Genomic DNA, 17,610 nt, shown 5'->3' on the forward strand with positions numbered 1-17,610 from the left:
TTCTAGTGTTTGTAGTTATGTTCTAGTATTTGTAGTTATGTTCTAGTGTTTGTAGTTGTGTTCTATTATTTTTAGTTGTCATCGTGTTTGTAGTTCTGTCCTAGTGTTTGTAGTTGTGTTCTAGTATTTGTAGTTATCATCGTGTTTGTAGTTCTGTTCTAGTGTTTGTAGTTGTGTTCTATTATTTTTAGTTGTCATCGTGTTTGTAGTTCTGTCCTAGTGTTTGTAGTTGTGTTCTAGTATTTGTAGTTGTCATCGTGTTTGTAGTTGTGTTCTCGTGTTTGCAGTTGTGTTCTAGTGTTTGTAGTTATGTTCTAGTGTTTGTAGTTGTCATCGTGTTTGTATTCGTGTTCTTGTGTTTGTAGTTGTGTTCTAGTGTTTGTAGTTGTCATCATGTTTGTAGTTCTGTTCTTGTGTTTGTAGTTCTGTTCTAGTGTTTGTAGTTGTGTTCTATTATTTTTAGTTGTCATCGTGTTTGTAGTTCTGTCCTAGTGTTTGTAGTTGTGTTCTAGTATTTGTAGTTGTCATCGTGTTTGTAGTTCTGTTCTAGTGTTTGTAGTTGTGTTCTAGAGTTTTTAGTTCTGTCACCGTGTTTGTATTTGTGCTCTTGTGTTTGTAGTTCTGTTCTAGTGTTTGTAGTTGTCATCATGTTTGTAGTTCTGTTCAAGTATTTGTAGTTCTGTTCTAGTGTTTGTAGTTGTCATCGTGTTTGTAGTTGTGTTCTAGTGTTTGTAGTTGCGTTCTATTTGTGTTCTAGTGTTTGTAGTTGTCATCGTGTTTGTATTGGTGTTCTTGTGTTTGTAGTTGTGTTCTAGTGTTTGTAGTTGTCATCATGTTTGTAGTTCTGTTCTTGTGTTTGTAGTTCTGTTCTAGTGTTTGTAGTTGTGTTCTATTATTTTTAGTTGTCATCGTGTTTGTAGTTCTGTCCTAGTGTTTGTAGTTGTGTTCTAGTATTTGTAGTTGTCATCGTGTTTGTAGTTCTGTCCTAGTGTTTGTAGTTGTGTTCTAGTGTTTGTAGTTGTAATCCTGTTTGTAGTTCTGTTCAAGTATTTGTAGTTCTGTTCTAGTGTTTGTAGTTGTCATCGTGTTTTTAGTTGTGTTCTAGTGTTTGTAGTTGTCGTCGTGTTTGTAGTTCTGTTCTAGTGTTTTTAGTTCTGTTCTCGTGTTTGTATTTGCATTGCATACTCCCTCAATGCTGCTGTGTTTTTAGTTTTTGTTTGCATTGTAAATGTTTTTATTATATGATTCAGCAGGCCACCTTAATCAATCAATATTTTTTCTATTTTATTTCACTACTATGTAAGAACTTTTAGACATTGTGTGAAACTTTCCTGTACAATGGACCAATGCAAATACTCCAAATAGTCTACTTAAATTAACTTATATAAAGAGAGTTACAGATTTGTCTTCAACTGTAAAGTTGCACTGATGGATATCCTTATAAATATGTGAAAAGCTTGTTCTAAGATGTATCTGTTTCACTGTTGCCCCAGAAAAAACTGTTCAAAACCACAAGTATATTTCATGAATAAGGACTAGGGACCAGTACAAAATTAATTGCAGGAAATGCAAAGGGTAGACCAGAGATATGTCCAAGATAGACTTTTCCTGGCTGCTAGATCTATGGAACTACTGGGTGGCCCTCACCATCACTTCCTTTGGTTTTCCATGCTAATGTCATTGCTTTTGTGTATGAAGCAAAGTCACTGCCGCAGGTATTCTTTGTGTGAGAGGTTGTGTTGACTGTTTTGCCCACTTAAACCAAAACGACAACTTGCCTGCTGATACCACACATTTTCTAGTCATCTGCTGTGCATTTTGTCCCATGTATTGACATTTCTAAGATTTGTCTCAGTTTCATGCTGTGGACAACCACATATGGTCAGTAGAGAATAGAGAAAAACACTTAATAGTTCCTCCTAGTCAGTTGTGAACGGGTCAAAAGGCCTCACTCTGGATATTGAGCAATGTTTTTTTTTTTGTTGTTTTTTTTTCCCCTCTCCAGTTTTTTCTAACATTGTAATGTTTTTAAGGACATTCATCATTGATGGAAATGTCAAGCTCAACATCCAGAGTGGTGTTACTTTTTAAGGTACTTTTCCTGTTTTTGACGTGTGGACAAAATAGAAAAAGAACACAGCTACTATTGTGTCCTACAAGCAGGTTATGGCCTGTTAAAATCTGACATAAAATCTTCATCATGCCTCTAAATAGTCTCTTTAGAGATTAACATGTTTTTTATGTTAATGAGAGTCATCCAGTCATTCTGGACCTGACCTTGGAGCGTCCCACTTCCGAAGTTGTCCACACATCAGTAAAAATGTAAATTCCAGTTGCTAGGGATGACGAGAACACCCCAGTGATGTAGCTCTGGGCCTTGGCTCACCATTCACCCATTGGCACTCTTTTCAGACCTGCATGTTTTCTGAAATAACAGAGGATCTAAGGCCCATTACTCTATATTTGCAATATTGTAAAGAGGTAAGTGGAAGCCAGTGGAACATTTTGTAAATCTTGAGTCACCCCAAACCACTGTGAGGACGATAAATGCGCTGGGCTCTCCAACAGGATATCCCCTTTAGACTCTCTCGCCATGGCCATGATGAGAATAACAGAGGGGGCATTATTTTTCTTCAACAGTTCAGGAAGGTGATTAAGGGCTCTCAAATCCTCTCACAGGGTGCAGTGGTACACACACATTAATTCACAGTGACACAACATCTCTCCCCTGAATTGAACATTTCTCCTCCTCATCTAATTTTATCATAAGGACTGTAGACATAGGCCTCATGTTAATGGTTCAGTGTATTATTACAAATAGGACAGATATGAACAGTAAAGACGGACTTATCCGAATCAAAATCTAAACCCCTAATTATATGATTTACTTAACATGTGCTAACAATTTATGAGCGTCTTTACAATTTACTCCGCAATATCACACAAAAAAAATGATTTTTTCTTATTACCTACTTTAAACTTACATATATCTTATTGAGGCTCATGGAAAGTAGGCTCCAGCAGTTTATGGTCTTATGAGAGACTCTAGCTTGGGCTTTGCCAAAATCCTCATATACATGATTGATTACAGTGAGAAGTTGTTCTTCTTATTAAGTATAGTCAGATGAAAATATTTGTTTTCTTTCTGTTTTCTTTATTGCTCTGATCTCATTTTGCTGGCATCAGAATTACAAGTACACTTTTTTTATAATTTCAGGTCCGAGCTAAGACACTCATAAACGATAATTTTGCCTGTGGGATGTGAGATTGTGTTTCTCTCTTGGCAGGACCGCAAATGAAATATGTGACCAAGCATCTGCTAAAATTATTACTAGACATAGCCTCCTTTGAAAAATGCTTCTTGTGCACAAAACACTGTTTTGTCAACTGACCCATAATACATTAAGTGAGTGTACCTTTGTAGTCCAGCCTTTTGATGTTTACTTCAAATATTTTTCATTCATTCATTCACTGTCTGTAACCGCTTACCCAGTTCAGGGTCGTGGCGTTTCGGAGCCTACCCGGAATCATTGGGCACAAGGCAGGAACACACCCAGTCCTTAACAGGGAGACACACACTCACACACACCTATGGACATATTTTGAGTGACTAATCCACCTACCAGCATTGTGTTTTTGGACCGTGGGAGGAAACCAGAGTATCCAGAGGAAACCCACGCGGACACAGGGAGAACACACCAAACTCTTCACAGACAGGCCCCTGGAGCTGTGTGACTGCGACACTACATTTAATAAAATGAAATATTCTAAGGAATGCCTTTCAACTTTGCAGCTCAAAAATGATAAAACATTTTAAAAATAGCCTGCTGCACCACAATGTCGCCCTACTTCAAATATTACAAGATCCATTCATTCATTGCCTGTAACAGCTTATCTAGTTATTTGTTGTTTGTTTGTTTGTTTTTAGCAAATAAACACATACTGCTCAGATAAATAGCTTTTTAAATCTCATAATCTCTGGGGCCTAAAACTTTTACACAGTATTGTATATAGACACACACAATATATATACACACACACATCAGTGTCACTGCAATGCTGAGAATGATCTACCACCTAAATACCTGCTCTCTCTAATACAATGTTCTACCAATGTTTTAATATTTACAGTCTGAAGTGCCACTAGGAGGTGACGCACAAAATATTTGAGCAAACGTACCCACTGAACTCTGAGCACTCAACACAACAGGTCAGTATAACACATAGGCCTGACTCTTAAAACATGTAATAAGAGCCCAGGAACATTCAGACTCATCATAACTAAAGGCAGCAAGGCAGCATAGATTTTGTGACAACATAAGAAAGCATGATAGCAGACATCCCACGTTGCAAAAACATATTTCAGGGAAATCAGGCACGCACCAAAGGATATGGGTGATAACAGAAGTTTACTCTTTGATACAGGACTGTGCAAAACAACTCTCACTCTCTGAGCCGCCTACACGAAAAACTGACTGGCTGCCTGACAGACTCATTGTAGAGAACAAACCAATCAGAACCCTCCCGCTTTTGCATGCGCTTCACGAATATGCACACGATACCACAAGGTAGGCTTCCACAGCAAGTACGGCCTTTCTCTCCCTCTCCCTCTCTTTCCTATATGCGATAGGGAAAATAAGTCTGCGCTCTTGGCCGCTCATTCTAGATTCCGGGAGATTTTATCTGATTTGCGGGCATAAGGGAGCCATATATAATATGCGGGAGACTCCCGGAACTTTCAGGAGACTTGGGATGTCTGTGATAGGACAGTTGTACTATAGGCTGTAAGAAACTGTTTAGACTCCAGATGTGGTCCCTTTGCTAGGAAGTCATTTTAGCAACTAGTCATCATTTCATTTGACCTCATTTTTCTAACTGAACGCCCCCTGATCTAAACTGAAGAGTGCAGAACAGGTGTCCAGATATTTTGGTGATTTAGTATATGTGGTGTAATGTTTTGTGTTGCTAATGTTCGCTAGCATTTTCAGATAAAGGCTGTTTTTTAAGCACTACCTCCAGTGAAATTCCAAAAGTATACATTATTAACTTTATACTACCAGAGTTCTTAAAAGACAGGGTTGACATTAATACTCCACTGATTTTGGTTTCCAGGACCCTGGATGGTTTGATCTAAACATGTTGGTAGGTGGATTGGCTGAGTGAAAATGTACAAATGTACAAGTGTGTGAGGGATTGGGTGAGTGTGACGCCTTGTGATGGACTGGTACCTTGTTCAGTGTGTGTTCATGCCTTGCACCCAGTGATTCCGGGTAGGCCCTGGACCCACTGCAAATTCTGAACTAGATATGTGGTTACAGACAATGAATGCACTATTAAAAGAAGCTGGATAAAACCAGAGGGCAAATCAAAGTGAACATTGTTGTAGTTTTCAATGGTGGAGGGGCCTGAGGGTGCAGAGAGGCCCTGGTGTGTATGTGACTTATGGTAGGTGGGTAGTGCTTGGAAATGGACAGGTTGTGCATCTATCTTCATACAAGCTGTTAGGGTGGGGCTTGGAAGGAAGGCTGAAAATAGGGGATGGGACTTTTTCATTTGAATTTTTTTCAAAAGCTAGTTTACACTTAGTGGTTTCTACAAAGTGACCTACTTCATCTTAAATGTGTAGGTGATTCAATCTGAAGTCATTTTTCAACACTACTATTGATATTTTGGCAGATTGTAAAGGGAAGGTTTTATTTTGTACGTCAAAAAGAGACTATTATGTTGTTGTTTGTTACAATCATGCATTTAAATGAGTACTTTTTATAATGTAATGTATATAATAATGAGACAATGTGCAAACCTCTTAACAGCCAGATAAGAAAACAGGAAGTGGTGACAATGTGTCATTTCCAGAATAGGGAAGTTTAACGCCCGCAGTGGTATTAATACAGTTACTTGGAGAAAAGTTGGAACAATCACTGTGGTTTCGCTCATCAGAATTCTAAGAAAATGTGCTAAGCCCTTAGTGATTACATGAGATAGGCCACAGTAGTGTTTAAGCATTGTGCAAGAGTCCAGGCTCCACTGATGGCTCTGATAGATGTTTTCTTAAGATGAACCTTCTCTTGATCCTTTTTTTACCTGAGGGTCTGCAGCAGATTTAAGGAAGTAACAGCCACTTTCACACAGTGAGAAACTATGGGCATATAGACATAGCCAGCTGCCTAATCTAAAATGAGTGGTTTCAGTTCTCCTTGAAATACCTCCAATAAGTTGCAACATCGTTGACAGCCCGTTAACTGTGATGATAATATCATAAAAGTTGCAACACTCCAAAAGAAACCACAAAAAAAACAAATTGTAAATGACAAGAGGAGTGCCATCTCAATTAGTTCAGTCAGTCATTTGTATCAGAAAAAATTTGAAAATATTTTTTATTATTTACATATGAGATAATTTATTATTTTTTTATTAATGTCCAACTTCCTTGAGGTGAAGGATCAAATTGGTTTGTACTACTCATATAGTGACTGAACCAGTTTATGCTCCACAAATTGGATCCTCCACCATGGGGCGGCCATGTTAAATAAGTTCAGTAGAGAATCTCTAATGTACCAAGCCAATAAATGTCTAGTTATTTTTTTAAATAAATTTTTTCAATAAAATGGAAAAATATTGTTGTAAAATATTGTAACACATAAATTGTTATCACTTTTAGTTGTTATACACATCCAAGTCATATGTCTAATGTAGACCAATGTGACTCAATTAAAAAAAAAATCTTTTTTTAAATAATGTATATATCTACATAATTAATTAATATTTGTTGGGATTTGTTTGTTTTTTCAAACAAATATAATGTCAAACCTAAAACTTAGTCTTTTTTTGTTGTTCTTTTTTTGTTTATTTTTTAAATTATTATTTCTTTGCTTGATTACTGCAATAGTGTCATGGATGGCCTGGACCTGTGAAACGCTTATAAGCATAGTGACCACTGCAGTTTCATTACTTCTGCTGTGACTCAGCAAGTTAATTTTGGAGATTAAAACTGGCCTTCATGTGTGAATTATCAGTTTCCCACACTTAACTTAACACACACCTCTCTCTGAAGAAATAACTGGTTAGTGTCAAGTATTGGCAATAGGGACACATTTCTTTTTGTTTAATATTTATGCCCTTACACTTTAACAGTGCATGAAATAATAGTTTAAAAACTGATGCCTGAAGTATGTCACTGTTACAGAAGAATAATACAGCATAAGTAAACATGCTTATGAATTACATTTTATGCTCATGTAATTAAATGAATTTATGTTGTAATGGCGTGTCCTAACTTTAATAATTAGACTTTTAAATATCAATTTGAATTTGAAATTGATTGTGAATGTGAGTTTAGGCACCATCAACATACAGCATTATTCATGAGACTTTACCTAGAAGGAAGTCATGCATCAGTGACTTTGCAAATGCTGCAGCCTAATGACTCGATTTCAAGTAGTTTGAGGCTTGTTTTTTATTTCCAAAGCTAGGCTTCATCCACAAATACAAGACAGTAGATACTATGTACTAACCTTAAAAGTGTGAGTTTGGCAGGCTAGTACAAAAAATATTAACACACTACACTGTCACAACTGCAGTTGCAACTCTGTCCACCATTTTTCTCAAAGGCTTAAACTCAAAAATCTCCCTTCACATTGCATAGTGCACAATTTAGGTCATAAAATAAGGGTTCCTGCACTAAAATAGTGCATTGTGTGTCAGATAATAACACCATTTATATTAGATATAAGCATGTCCCTCTATCTAACATTCAGTGAACTGTCTGTGTGTAGTATTAGTTTTATAAAAGTACATAGTAGGACACTATGTGGAACCAAAATTGCCCCACTGGATTACAGAATAGTGTCCATCATTACAATACTTAAACATCGCCTGGTTCTAAAGTGAATGCACTTTTATTATACTTTGACTACTATAACTATAGTACAGTGGCTTGATTTCTATATCTAGATGGGCGCATGTGTTAGCCTTCACCCTCCCAGCTTAGTGACATTCTGTGACTAATGGAGTCCTGACTAAAAGGTGGAGATAATACCTAAATTAGGGGAAAATTATGTGAAATTAAATAATAATAATAATAATAATGATAATAATTAAAATGCACATTCTATCTAACCATTAAGTTTTAGGTTTAGTGATAGCCAAACAGAAACAAACACTGCTGAATTCTCTGTTAACAATATTGCAGCAGCTCCTCATTTATCCTGTGGCAGGATTTCATTTTACTGAATCTCAAATGTGGACAGTGAGGTGGGTTTATCATCATGAACTGTCATGAATATGGAATGTGCACGTGGTCCTTGCTAATGTATTCCCTGGTGTCATTTCTGCAAAAATGAAGTGATTTATACATGTGCAGGGAAATTAGGCATAATGCTTAATGTGCTTTCGATTTAAACTACCCCTGAGAGCGCTTCCCCGTAAATGAATTCATATTTACACAGCTTGTCTTGCACTTCCCTGTAATGTCAGAGTTTTGTCTTTACCAAATGCAGAATGAGGAATACACAAAATAGAAACTCTTAACCTGATGGTGGGAAGGAGGAGGAGGGTGGAGACCTATAGGCCTCGGAGCTTTCAAAGAGACTGTGCAGCTCATTTGTCAATGTCACAGTGTAAGAACTAATTTGTAGCCCAGCTGTTTCCATATATGATGTGTTGAAACACTCAATCAGAAAAGTAGAGTTAAAGTAACCTGTGTGCGAGACACCCAAGCCTATCTAGGAAACAAAAGCAATGAATGAACACTGTGGAGTGCAGTTGAAAGAAAAAGCTGTCATTAACCTGGAAAAAAGTTAATGAGATTGAATGAATGAGGCACTAAGTTTGTTTGTGTGTGTGTGTGTGTGTGTGTGTGTGTGTGTGTGTGTGTGAGAGAGAGAGAGAGAGAGAGAGAGAGAGAGAGAGAGATTGTACTGGAAAGAATGTCAGCAACTCAGCTGACAGCAATATAATATGGTAGTGATTGACTGCAGTGAAATGTAGTAGCTGATTCCCAGTTGAAATATTTAGTTATTCTTTTTTATTTTATATTTGTCCAATATACTATTAAACTATTAATATACCATTAAAATGTAATTATGTTTATTCATACAGACTCATGAATTACATTTACCCTCAGTGTAATACTCACTGTATTTCAATGGCAATTATATGGCATGAATGTTACATTTTAATGTTCAAGCAAGTGGCTTCAAGAGAAAGCATTCTCCCACACTGTAAAAAAATGTCTACTGCCAAACCATGAGAGCAAAAGAATATAAACTGTAAAATGTTTGAATACACTTTCTGTAACAGTGAAACACCATAAATGTATGTATCAGCCAAAAACACAAACTTTTGCATCTCTTTACTGGAAAAAAATACATTATTCCAATGTTAAATACACTTGCCGTATGGACATATTCAGTAATATTTATATAGCAGACAACACTGTAATTTTTTGCATTTATTTATTTATTTATTGTGAACAATAAATTTCATCAGTGTTAAATACACAAACCATTATGGGCAGTACACATGGCCAAGGACTGGGTGGAGCTGGGACTCAGGGGGGACGTTCCCAGCATGCCAAGTGGCTCCACATATTTGTTATTTTCAGCATTTATTCTGGGTTTGGGTTACATTTTGATGGGAGGGGGTGTATTTTGTGCCTTTATTTGTGTGTTCATGTTCATGTTTGATGTCGGTGTGACACAAGATGTGTGTTGGTCAGGGGAGTTCACCGCCAGCCTGTGTTGGAGTCCTGGAGTGTGGCACCCCCTGAAACTCATCATACACCAAGCCCAACACCAAATACTGCCTGTTACCTTGCTATTTCCTGCACTGTATAGTTTATACCATTTGCCACAGTATTTACAAGTTAATGATACAGCAAAACCGTGTTTATTTCTTTTTTTTATGTCAACAGTATTTTTTTACTATGTTTTTATTTAATTTAGTCTGGGGCTGGCCTCCAGTCTACACAAAATCACATTTTAAGTCACTGAAAATTGAGGGTTTCAAAAACACTCTCCAAGATACAGAGTTTTGAAAACGTCAGTGGTGCCGTGTGTCCAAGAAAAACACAGCGTTTAAGCAGTGCTGATATCACGCGGCATACCTCTGTCTAGCTGAATTTCAAACGGCTACTCACTCCCTATAGAGTGAATTACTTAAGTCATTTATCTACAAAGCATTAGATTTCAGATTCTCACATATGAATAAATATAAATGATGTTGTATTAGAAATATATAATGCACTATTAAGCTCAAGATTCAGAAATGTCATGATTTGTGTAGTGCACTACATAGGGAGTATGGAGTTATTTGAGATTAAACATCACTGTTTCTCTCATGTTTATGAGTTCAAATGTTTTGATATGTCTCTTTAAGAGGTACTCAATCCTCCTACTGGACTGACATGATAACTTTCATATTCCTCTGGATAGGAACATTTTCAAAAACGGACGTAAAATTCCAGTTTTAAAAACATCCCAACCCATGCGGTCGGGGCCTATATATATATATATATATATATATAACTGCCAATAATTAATCTTGCAACCATGCTTTTGTCATAAGTAATAACTTATCTGTTAACTTCATAACTTCAACAGATTACATAAACATACGTATTTCTAAAGCTTTGTTCATGTGAATGTAAACTGCCTTTCTGAAAAAACAAAAAACAAAATTAACACTGCCCACAGAATGATAGACTTGTTTTAGGGGGGCTGTAGCTGTCCATCATTCAGTGCTGCAGCCAATGCAGTTACAGTCCCTCCTACAGGGGGTTGCTTTGCAGTGGCTCTGAGAGCGGTAGGTCAGTGCTGCAAAAATGGAGGCCACAGCTCTGCTTTCAGATAGAAGTGATGTTAGCACCGTGTCCTGGAGAAACTACATTTAATTCTCCCTCAACACATCACAGATGAATTTTTGAAGTGAAGTAATTCTTTACACATAAACATCACAGTAGATTATTTTATATTGATTAACAATAACATTAACAAACTATTATTAGAGTGTAAGACAAATATGTCTCTTAAATAAGTAATTAATTCTATGACATTTTGACTGGACATCTGATAATATAATGAAGACGAGACTATCTTTAAACTCTTAGACCAATAAGATTCTTTCACTTCAGATCTTATTGTAATTAATAAACTATTTAAAGTAACAGTTATTTTAAACTGGTAATACAGTATTTGCAAAATACATGGACAGATTCTGCCATTGTTCAAAAAGGCTAGTGACAAACATTGACTTTCCAAATGGCAGTTGGCTCAATAAATGTCTGACAACAAAAATGTTTATCTGATTGACTACAGCTGAAAAGGATTTACAAGTGCAGACTAGTCCCCCAGCCTCTGCGTTCCTTATTTTGATTTCAGAAAGTTGACAACCCTAAGCACAAGGTGTATGCGGGGAGAAGGTGTAGTGAGTTACAGTGAGTGTAATTTCAAGACAAAAATAAAGAAAAGTCGTTAATTTAATGCCTGTTACAGTCTTTAATTAACCAAATTGAAAGCTACTAATGCACTAGTTGAAATAGCATAATGCTAGCAGTGGATATTGATGAATGTAAAGTATGCCTGCTAAAAAAGCCAGTTAAAATGCTTATGCATTAAACACAACAGTATTTAGGGCAGACCGAATTGATATTTATGTTCCTTCCTTACGTTATGACTGTATAATTTACAGATGCCTGTGTATTATCAATTAATAGTTGTTCACAAGTCAGATTAGTTAAAGCTTAGCTGCCTTATCATTAATTTCTAGTGACGGCCCTGGTCCATGGTAGAGTTAATGTGCAGAAATATAAAGCACTAATGTGTCATTTGTAAATGTGCAAATCTCTCTATACCTTGTTGAACATCACAGACTTTGAATCTGTGGCCTATTACATGATGGCCTCTAGTGGAGCTGCAGCGATTGACACAGACGACTCAATCACTCCAGCTTTTGAGGAGCTGCAGGCCGTCCAGGCCCAGCTGGCTTCGACATTAACACCAGGCCCTGACTGACAGAGGCCCTGGCCTTGGGCTGGGCCCCCAGGGCCCTCTCCACAGTCCATTCAGCTCTCCTCTTTGCTGCTGATTTACCGCCCTTGGTGGCTGAGCGTTGATCCATTTCCCCTCTCAGTTTGCTCACAGGGCACCCGGAAAAACCGTCCCCCAGCAATATATTTGCTTTATGATTTCCTGAGGAGCCAAGGAAGAAAAAACTAGCCTCTGCTCCCTTGCACCTGTTCCAGTTAATGTGCTGCCCAGTCCTGTCCAGTCCAGGCCCCAGGCCCTCCTCTCTGCTGTGGCCGACTGGGGAATACAGGGAAGGGCTAGTGTGTCACGGGGCTCAATGTGGATCTTCCATTTTCTTCCTCAAGCAGCGATCAGACCCAAACAGCAAGGGGAACGTGATAGATGTGCACGCTCTTCAAAACGTACATGAGTGAATGCAGTGTAAATGTGAAAGCACATTGTACTGCAAATAAGTTTATAAACCATATTAGTATTTCTTTTTATGAAACATACTCTTAAAAAGGACGACAAATCTGGTTCCCAAAACAGGTTTGTGATGGTGAAGAAATTTTTAGGAGCTTAAATGAGCTTAAAGATTACATAAATGTTCCATATAATTTCCAATACTTATATGTGTTTTATATTTGTGCATTTTAAAGGACAATTGATGTTTTCAGATTCTCTACATTGTATCAATACTTTTTTGTATCAATACAATAATGTAATTTCAGTTAAATTAACTTAAAGTAACACTAGGAAGTATTTTATAACTTAAAATCACAGCTTCCAAATCATTGTGATGCTTTGCTGACTTGCCATACGGGGAATAGAGCCTCTGTTATTGCTAGTCCTGGCTCAGCACTGCAGAAACCACATTATGTAACTTCTGGCAAAGGGTAGCAAAGGGTAGGAAAGCACCTCCATCCTTCTCCACTCTCCCTTGATTTCAGGACAGTGCTGTAAATTGAATAACACTCTGAAACTGTAGGGGGAGCCCTGGAGCAAAATGATAAAATCTTATATAGTGTTTCTTTAAATAAATAAAAAATACTGTAGTACTTCATATTGTTCTTACAACCATGTAATGTAAAGTCATGAGGATATGGTGTATACCTCACAGGAAACTAATATTGCATTTCTCAAGAAATAATAAAAAAACTTTATTGTACTTGTTAAAAGGCATTATGAGAAATAATGAATTCAGTGAATTTAATATATATTTTTTCACCAAGATACCATTTTCTTTTTAATTGCTGTGCATAAACATATGTGTGCGCCTACACACGCACGTGTGTGTGAGTGTGTCAGCGGTCAGTGTGGGGCCCTGGTCCAGGCCCTGCTGTGTGTGTGCAGGATTAACATGTGCACTGGGTGTTTGTGTAGCGCGGCACACGGCGTGGAGCTGACATTCATAAGGCAAATGTTAGGAAATTTATGCCGCTTTTCTTGGGGCGACATACAGATGTGGATTTGCTGATGGCTGGAACTAATATTTGGAGCCAGTGAGCAGCTCCTAGTCATATTCACTATCAAAGGCTCTGTTTTTTTTTGTAAAATAAAAGTGATTTTTTTAAATTTTCAATTTATAATTATATTTTTAGAATTTTTAAGAATTATTTAAAACATCCTATGTTCTATATATAAAGATGCACTATATTCATCAAATAAACTTTTTATTTTCTTTGTAGATTGACATGTATCTAGCCATGAGGAAAAATCAGTGACTGAATGAAATACAACAGCCTTCATGGTACATCAGTTAAACTACTGGGTAATAAAGGAAAGGGACTTTTTCTTAGCTCTGAAAAGCACTTTTGACCCACTTTGTATTCTCCATGGATTAATGTCTGTTGCAAAAAAAAAAAGGGTGTCTGCACTCACTTACGTTTCTCCCATTTTTGTCTCTTTAAAGTGTTAATGGACAACTGTGTTCTGCCATGACCTCACATTGGCCTTTGCCCTGCTTGTTGTCAAAGGAAAAACCATAAGTATTTCATGACATGAGTCCAGAGGAAAGGATGGTGCATGATACGTCTCTGCATTTTCAATTCATTGTGTTATAGTCTGGACTGGCAGAGCTTCCAGGAGGATAATGAAAAGTTTCAACCCATTTCCATTATTGCTATTTATTTCCTCAGGCATCAGCTGATGATCCATTATAATAATAATAATATTAATAATAATAATAATAATAATAATAATAATACATTTCCAAAGGCTTTTATTTCTCAATTGTGGCTCATCTAGTGTTCAGGAATCTTAACGTTGATTCTCCAAATACATCATTAGAAAAAATGGAGGTCTGACCCAAAAGTGAGAGAAGCAGAGACTTCACTGAGATCTCCACTAAAATTCGAGAGCAGAAACATGAAATTATTGGGACACATTCTAATATTGCTGCTGATTTAGAGAAACTACAGAGACATAAAAGAAATCTGTTTCTGTTTCTAACCAACCATAACAGGGGATTTTACAGATCAAGATTTCCTCTCAGAAGTCTACTTAAAAAAATACTCTCAATGTTTCCACAAACTAGAAATGTGAGAAAGTCAATTGCAAGCCTAATTTCGGTTTAATCTCATTTTGCTAATGTGAAGCAGAAGTGGTTTCCGAGTTTTCACTGGTGCGTAGGCTTGGGCTGGAATAGTGTTGGACTCAGTGGAGCTCGTCGGTGGTGCACATCTGAAAGCTGTCCACAGATTTTGGCCTAGTTCTGCACTTTCCTTTGGCCTGAGCCCAGCAGTAAATGGAAGCCATTAGGTCAGTAAAAGAGGTGAATTTACAGAATTATGAGAGGAAACGTGCATGTGGCAATGTCTGTTTTTGCCTTCATGTGATTATGTGTGCAGCCCATCTGATTTCCCTTCATTTCAGGCCTATTGGATCTGATGGCAGTAGCAGGTATAGAAAAGTGGTCCTACAGTGTTATGGAAATGTTCTGTACTTGCCATATGATCCTTTATTCTCTACTTCTCCCACACATGTTGAACAGGGTGTTAACCAACAGATCCCAAAGCTGTCAATCTCTATGCTTGTAGGTCAGTGAAAAAAATGTGAATAACTACAAAAGAGAGATTTTATGTGGTGTATTATTATTTATTTATTTTTCTTAACATTGAAGACCATTAACAAAATAGGTGTTTAAAGAAGCTGAAAATAAAAACACCCACCCAGGCGTTGTGATTGCTACTTCCTCTGCTTTTCCACTTCATTGATGCTTATGTGAGTTAAAACAACGCAGTTAATGGAGACCATGTAAGCTCTGGGGACTAATTAGAGTCACATGACTTCCTCCCCAGCTTCCATGAAAATAACTCCATCACAATGGCCTGTGATATTAATATCGGCTTTGGGAAAGTAAGGCCTCCGCTCACGAGGAGGGATCTGCATGAGCAAACTCAGAGGAATGCACAGAATTTCAGAGAGAGAGAGAGAGCATGAGAGAAAGAGAGAGAGAGAGAGAGAGAGAGAGAGAGAGACAAAAAAGAGCCTTCTGTTTTGTTGAGAATATCCCTGTTACTTCCAACAGAAATGGAATTGCAAACTGAAGGAGGATTTGAATATTGGGTCCAAAACGGTAACATTACAGGAGAAGGTAAAAACTTTATGCTAACATTTGCTAAGCTAATATAAAATATATTAGTTTTTTTTTTATTCTGAGACGTTTATCTTGGTCTGTTCACTATAAGATGTATACACAATGTGAAGAGCAGCTTATTTTATTACATGATGTAGAAAAATGCAAATCAGAAACATGGGCAAAACATGGTTTTCATCAAAGCTCAATGAAAGAAAATTGAATAGTTGTAGTAGAATATCTCTCTACTCTGCAATAATTTGCTCCATAATTTGGAAAGTTACAAGGGAAGCATTTGTGCAAGTACAAACTCTTCTTGTGTTTTAGCACTATTTAAATGAACCACTGATGGACAGTTAATATTGATTTAGCTGTGTTAATGTCTAAGGTACAGTGGTCATTAAAACACACATGTGGTGAGAAAAAAGTCTGACTTCACATTTTTGACTTTAAAGTCCATTTTAAAGTCCTCAATCCCCTTATGAAAATGTCATAGTGTCGGTCAGTGGCCTGAAAAGGCCTATAAGAAAGCAGCTGTACTTACAACAATGGCATTTCGGCACCTTCAGAAGAAAGAGGCCCACCTTTTAGTTCAGGCCCTTGTGGAGTAGCCCTGCACTGATCTCTCTGTATGGCAAAGACATCATACAGACGTTTGAACGCTTGTATAAGCAGTAGAAACAGTCACTTACAAAAATTGGATGGTTCATTGCATAGTAAGCCAGGTGAGGATCTCTCTCTTCGTCTATTCACAAAGAATTTATGACATCAAAACAACCTGGACTACACATTTTTAACTTTTTTTCCCCCCAACTATGCTGTAAAAATTTTTAACACACCCTTATTGGACCATATTAACATAACTTTGGAAGTTTCCTCATAGTTATAATGTTTTAAAAATGTACATTTTAGTTTTTTTAAGCAGATGCTGCTTCTGGATTATCAGTCTTGGTGAATTCATGAGTTGTGCAGGATTTATCCAACAAATCCCATTTCAGGAAAAGTTTGACATTTTATATTTTACAGGACAACATGTAAACAAGAATCTGTGAGTTAATAAAGTACAGAGAAGCACATACACACTGTATCTATGAAGCCACTCTTTTGTAGCACACACAGAATGAGGCCTGGCATTGTTTTGCTGAAAAAACCATGGACTCCCCAGGAAAACACATCATCTTATGGTTACATAGGTCTCTCTAAAATCACCATGTACATATCTTTACCAGTTGAACCCTCATATATAAGTCACCCATGATGTGGGAAACGAGGTGAGCCATGACCAGTTTTTGCTTGCAGTGCAGTCTTTTATGGATGCTCCTATTATAATTTGATTTGATTTATTATGTCCATGAATTATTTTTTATTATTATTATGCCCATGTCCAAACATTTTTGTGTGTTGCAAATTTGAAATTTGTTTATATGAATAAAATACAATAATGTTATTCAGCCACAGCTTTATAAGTCTTTTCTTTGTACATTTGACTGTTAAATAAAAAACAAATCACAGATCACTTTATTTTTATTGCATTTTACACAATGTCCCAGATTGTTTTGGATGTGACATTTGAATATTTATTGTCACAGTGTATGTTCTGTATTTATATATATATATATATATATATATATATATATATATATATATATATATATATATATATATTTATTTATGCAATGATCATTATTAAGGTGCAGATCCCTCTTTCTTGCTATAACAGCCCCTGCTTGTCTGCAAAGGTTGGATATAAGATATTATTTCATGGCTATATTTTTATGTCTTTTTTTTTTCATTTCATCCCTGTGGTATTTACTGAGGCTGAGGTAAGTGTTCTCTTTCTCTGTGGACCTTGCTTTGTGCACAGGAGCATTTATATGCTGACATTGGAAAAGTCACCATAAAGTTGGAACCTAGATCACAATCCAAACATCTGCCAACCACATGGATGGTACTGGTGTATTTTTTGTAAGAATGATATATATATATATATATATATATATATATTAAAAAAAATATATATATATATAT

This window comes from Hoplias malabaricus, chromosome 7, assembly GCF_029633855.1.
Source record: "Hoplias malabaricus isolate fHopMal1 chromosome 7, fHopMal1.hap1, whole genome shotgun sequence".
NCBI classification, from domain to species: Eukaryota; Metazoa; Chordata; class Actinopteri; order Characiformes; family Erythrinidae; genus Hoplias; species Hoplias malabaricus.